The 6,356-nt window shown below is 39.6% G+C and overlaps 1 pseudogene; it reads left to right on the plus strand.

Annotated features, from left to right (window-relative positions):
* The first annotated feature begins 986 nt into the window (after positions 1-986).
* Positions 987-1,995, plus strand: LOC112811295 (DNA-directed RNA polymerase III subunit RPC6-like; annotated as a pseudogene).
* Positions 1,996-6,356: the final 4,361 nt, after the last annotated feature.

The following is a 6,356-nucleotide window of genomic DNA, read 5'->3' on the forward strand; positions in this document are numbered from 1 at the left end:
TCCATATAGATGTTTCACTTTTGAACTGATTGTTTGGCATCCTATAGAGAATTTACCTGTTGAGCACAGTTTTGGATAAAATGAAATAAAATAGCATCTGAAAATATCTCTGGCGACACTGCCACTGCCACTGCCACCAGTTTGTGTCACTGGCTCTCAGCTCCCTTCCATCATTTCTGAACCCCAATCAAAGCCTCCCAAGAGAAAGTTTTGGAAGACATGGCTAATCCCTTTGAAATTAGTTATTTTTCAGGGGGTGCCTGGCTGGCTCAGTGAAAAGAGCATGGGACTCTTAATCTCAGGGTCATGATTGTGAGCCCCATGTTGGGTGTAGAGATTACTTAAGTAAAAAAAAAAAAAAGAAAGAAAAAAGAAAATAGTTATTTTTCTAAATTGCCAGAAAATTAAATGGATCATATCATAATTGAGCTAAAAAGTTAGTGCCTCCATTGTAAATGCCAGCTACACTTCTCGTAATTATTTCGTCTCCTTCAGTCAATTGTGTAAATGATGTTACCTAAACTAATGGATGAAACAGGAAGGAGATATAATAGATTCTTCTACAAATGAAAAACTTCGGGAGTTGTACTTACAGAAACACGGGTATTTGGGGAACTTCAGAATCACTAGGGTTTATCTCACTTTACAGTTTTCCAAATCCATTCATGGACATTTTCATGCATGTTCTTCACAGAAATTACCGAAGGAAGCAGCCATGCAGTGGTAGAAGAGGTGTACTCTGAGGCAGGAAACTTGAGTCTGAGTCCAGGTTCTCAATTAGCTGTCTGATAGTTAATGAATCTATCTGAACTTCAATGTCATTACCTGAAAAATATGTATTATGATAGCTACTTTCACCTGCTGAAAAGATTAAATGACATGAATACATAAAAATGTCTACCTCGAGTTCCAGTTCCTCGGTTCCCCGACTGGCTCTCTGGCGACCCCGAGCGTCTCTCCCCCCAGGGGCCAGGAACCGGGCAGTCATGGCTGAGGTGAAAGAGAAGGTACAGCCACCCGACAGGGATCCAGTCGAAATAGAAAACAGGATTATAGAATTATGTCACCAGTTCCCTCATGGAATCACAGACCAAGTAATTCAGAATGAAATGCCTCATATAGAAACCCAGTAGCGGGCAGTGGCCATCAATAGACGGCTGCCCATGGGTCGGTTGGATCTCTTAAGGAGCAATACAGGACTTCTGTATAGAATAAAGGATTGTCAGAATGCTGGTAAAATGAAAGGATTAGATAACCAAGAAAAACTAGTATATCAAATCATGGAGGATGCAGGAAATAAAGGAATATGGAGCAGAGATATCCGATACAAAAGTAACTTGCCATTAACAGAAATTAACAAAATTCTGAAGAATTTGGAAAGTAAAAAGCTTATCAAAGCTGTTAAGTCTGTGGCAGCCTCAAAAAAGAAAGTATATATGCTCTATAACCTGCAACCGGACCAGTCAGTGACTGGTGGAGCCTGGTACAGTGACCAGGATTTTGAATCAGAATTTGTAGAGGCGCTTAACTAACAGTGTTTTAAATTCCTACAAACCAAGGCAGAAACAGCCCGAGAAAGCAAACAGAATCCAATGATATAAAGAAATAGTTCATTTGCCTCATCACATGAAGTGTGGAAGTGTATCTGTGAATTGGGGATCAGTAAGGTAGAGTTGTCCATGGAGGACATTGAAACAATCTTAAATACACTCATTTATGATGGGAAAGTGAAGATGACTATCATTGCTGCAGAAGAAGGCACGGTTGGCAGGGTAGACGGACACATGAAACTGTACAGAGCAGTCAATCCAATCATCCCACACACGGGTTTGCTCCAAGCCCCGTGTGAACTCTGCCCGGTTTTTGATGACTGCCATGAAGGTGGTGAGATTTCACCATCTAACTGTATTTATATGACAGAGTGGCTTGAATTTTAATAGAGAACTAGGAACTTTACTGACATTTTGCAAATGAAGTTACTTTGGGAGCAGATAATTTAACTCAAATTCCCTTGAAAGCAAACTTCACAATAATGGATAGACTTGCTGCTATGAAAAAGTATTTTTTTAACTATGAAGACTAAATTTATATTGGTAGAGTAGCCAACAGAACATGAAGCAGGTAAGGTTAATAGTGAAATCCATTCTTCAATAAATAAAATATTTTGAACTTCAGGAAGACCACCTTCTGAAGCTTTCAAGACTTTTGATGGTTCATGGAAAAAGAAGCCAACAAATCCATATTTACCATATACTACAATAATGACTAAAGTTTAAAAATGCCCATTGTAAAGTTATTTATTAAGGTCTTCATTGGAAAATTTTATATCTGGTTCACTATTTCCATTTCTGTTTTCTCTTTTCTCAGTGGTTTCATTGAGAAGGAATCAAAAGCAGTGAGGCAGGAATAGCACTTGGACGCATGAGTGGGGGAGAGAATGGAACATCCCTTTCCACACACTATTCATTCCTTTTTACATTAGAAATATTCTTTCAGAGGATTATGCCTTTGTACTTACCTCAAATGCAAATGATGACTATTGTCAAGGATGTTTTCAGTGCATAAATATGATTATTCTCATCCTAAAAAAAAAAATCTACCTCAATTTCCAACTTATGCCTTCTCTCCATGCATATCCCAAAGAGTATTTTTTATCTTGACAAAAATTGTTCTAAAATATCACAAGTCTGCAGGAAGAGCCAGTCAAAAGTATTAAAGAAGAATAATGGGGGGCGCCTGGGTGACTCAGTTGTTAAGCGTCTGCCTTGGGCTCAGGTCATGATCCCAGGGTCCTGGGACTGAGCCCCGAATTGGGCTCCCTGTTCGGCGGGAAGCCTGCTTCTCCCTCTCCCACTCCCCCTGTTTGTGTTCCCTCTCTCGCTGTGTCTCTCTCTATCAAATAAATAAACAAAATCTTTAAAAAAAAAAGAATAATGGAAGATTATCATGGTGGTACATGAACTACATTAATGGACTCCATTTCTCTAGTCTGCATGACCTTTTTTGCAATGTGACTCTGCAGTTCCTTCTAGGAAAAGTGGAGTGTACTTCCCTGCACCTCAGGTGTGACATCAGTTGTGTGACTTCTTTTGGCCAATGAGATGTTAGCAAACTTGCCTCAAGCAGAGATTTGAAAAAGTGCTTTTGCATTGCTTCTTGTCTGCCCTCTGCACCTCACCATGGAACATGTCTGGGCTAACCTGCTGGTGGTCAAAAGATATGTGGCCCAATTTCATGCATCTCCTTAGTCCACAGCCAACAGACCACCAGACTTAAGAATGAGCCCAACTAAAGCCAGAAAAACTGCCCAGCTTAGCCCAGCCTAAATTACAAGCTGCAGATGCATGAGCTAAATAAACGTTTACTGTTTTTAAGCTGTATTTTCTCAGTGGGGTTTACATTAGAAAATTAAGCCCTATAGAAAAAATATTTGAGTGACTATTTTCTCAATTCTCCCAAATGGTGCCTAGTTAATTCGTTAATAAATGCCTTAGGGTATTAAGGTTTAACTATCTTCTGTAGCCCTACTAAGAAGGAATGTTTCAAGTCATTGCATTGTGGATGGTTGTTGGATAGCATAATGATAACAGTAGATAACTAATGCAACCATATATTAAAATGTTTTACAAAGTCATCATTCTTTTTTTTTTAAGATTTTATTTATTTATTTGAAAGAGAGAGTGAGTGAGAGAGCACGAGCAGGGGGAGAGGGAGAAGCAGACTCCCCTGCTGAGCAGGGAGCCCAATGTGGGGCTCAATCCCAGGACCTTGGGATCATGACCTGAGCAGAAGGCAGTCACTTAACCGACTGAGCCACTCAGGTGCCCCTAAAGTCATCATTCTTTAAAATAATGTGTCACCAAAATGACAGATCAATGGATCAAAATTAAATATCAAAAAAGTCTGAAAATATATAAGATACAAAATAAAAGTGGGCATTTCAAGAAAGAAATGGAGCATTCATTGTAGTCTGCTGGGACAAGTGGCTACTATATGGAAAACAAAAACATCACTACCTGACATCTTGCCCTCAAATACACTCCATCTGGTTAAAAACTTAACATTTTGTTTAAAGAAAGAGCTATATTATTAAAAACTAGATAATAATTCATATTATTTTCTATTAAGAAAAGACTTTTCAAGCATGTTATCAATAAAAGAAGCCATAACAGAATGATTGATAGATCTATGTAAAATTTTTAAACATCAGTATATGTTTAAAAAGCAAAAATATTAACTTTGGCACAAAATTTTTATATTTTGATACATAATGAAAAGGTAAATGAAAAATTAAATATGGTAATAGCTATTACCTATATATGTTTTCAGAGCAAATATTTATTGAGCTTCTTCTATATGCCAGAACTACATATCTGCGGATTAAATAGAAAGCAGAAAAAAGAAGGTAGAAATGAGCAAGACCCCTATTCTCATGGCACTTAAAGTTTAGTGAAGGAGCAAGTAAATAAGCACAAGAGAGCATTCCAGTAAGAGGAAACTTCATGTGCAAAGGTCCTGTGGTGGGAGAGAATGTGGTGTATTTGAGAGACTGAAATAAGGCCAAAGCAGCAAGAACACAGCAAACAAATGAGAGGCTGGCTCAAAATGAACTGAAAAGGAAAGCAGGAGCCAGAAGTTACAAGGCCTTATAAACCCTGAGGAAGACATTTGAGGTTTATCCTAAGAATAAAGAAAGTGAAGGATTTTAATCTGGTGGGTGACACGATAGTATTTGTGTTTTGTAAAAACCTTCTGAATATAAATGAGGTAACTGATTCAAACATTTGATTTAGTGAGTTACGGTATGGACACAGGCAGGAAGCACTAGGAATTTGGTCCAGAGTGGTGGTAATAAAAATATTGACAAGTGAATGGATTCAAAGATAATTTAATGATTAAACACACAGACACACACACACACACACACACACACACACACTCTGAAGCTTGATGATGGGTAGGATTAAGGAAGTGAAGGAAAGATAATTATCTATTATGCCAGAATGTGATAATGACATTCACTAAAATAGGAAAAATCAGAGAACCAGGTAGGGAAGACATGGATTATGAGTTTTATCTTAAACATTAAACATATTAAGGCTGAACTGCCTTTAAAACATTCATATAGAAGTGAAGTAAGCAATGGACGCTTGGGTGGCTCAGACAGTTAAGTGTCTGCCTTCAGCTCAAATCATGATCCCAGAGTGCTGGGATCAAGTCCCGCATCAGGCTCCTGGCTTGGCGGGGAGCCTGCTTCTCCCTCTGCTTGCTTCTCCCTCTGCTTGCTGCTCCCTCTGCTTGTGCTTTCTCTCTCTCTCTCTCTCTCTCTCTGACAAATAAAAAACAAAAATCTTAAAAAAAAAAGAAGTGAAGTAAGTGGTTAAATACGGAGTAGAGGTTCGAGCTAAAGAGAGAAACTTGGATCTCATCAGCATTTAACAGATAACTGAAGTTAGGAACATGGATATTTAAAGATGTGGGAAGGGCCCTCAGAACAGAGAAGTAAGGTAAGTATCCCTAAGACAGCCTTTAGAAGCTTCCCAAGATTGGAGAGCCTGAGTGGCTCAGTTGGTTGAGCACCTGACTCTCAATTTCGGCTCAGGTCATGATCTCAGGGCCGTGATATGGAGCCCCAGAACGGGCACTGCACAGGGCAGGAAGCCTGCTTAAGATTCTCTCTCCCTCTCCCTCTCTCTCATCCCTCCCCCCAACAACCCCCACACCCCTACCTCCCCTTTACCCCCCCCCCCCCCACCCCCCCCCCCGGCCCCCCCCGTCTCCCCCCCCAAAAAAAAAAAAAAAAAAAACTCCCAAGATAGATGGCCAGCTGGAGGACAAAGATTTGTGAAAGAATGAGGGCTGTGGAAGGAGAAAATAGAGGGAGTAAAGCCACCAAGGCCAGCAGAAGAGAGAACTTTAAGAAGTAGTGGTTAGCATGTCCAACTCTGTGGAGAAGTCAAGTAAAACAAGGACCTGACAAGGTGGTATCCTGAACAAGAGTTGCTAAAGGCATTGAGACATGAGGAAATGAAGACATCGAGGACAGTCCTCCCTTCCTTATCCACGGGGGATACCTTCCAAGACCCGCCGTGGATGCTTGAAACCAAGGAGAGCCCTGAACCTTCTATGTCCTATGCTTTTTTTCTATACATATATACCTATAATGAGATTTAATTTATAAATTAGGCACAGTAAGAGATTAACAATAATAACTAATAATAAAATAGGACAATTGTACCAATATATTGTAATAAAAGTTATGGGAATGTGACCTCTCTCTTTCTTTCAAGATATTACACCATACTCACCCGATGTGAGATGATGAAAGGCCTATGTAATGGGATGAAGTGGGGTGA

This window comes from Callorhinus ursinus, unplaced genomic scaffold, assembly GCF_003265705.2.
Source record: "Callorhinus ursinus isolate GAN/ISIS: 27379988/994484 unplaced genomic scaffold, GSC_fseal_2.0 scaffold57, whole genome shotgun sequence".
Classification (NCBI taxonomy): Eukaryota; Metazoa; Chordata; class Mammalia; order Carnivora; family Otariidae; genus Callorhinus; species Callorhinus ursinus.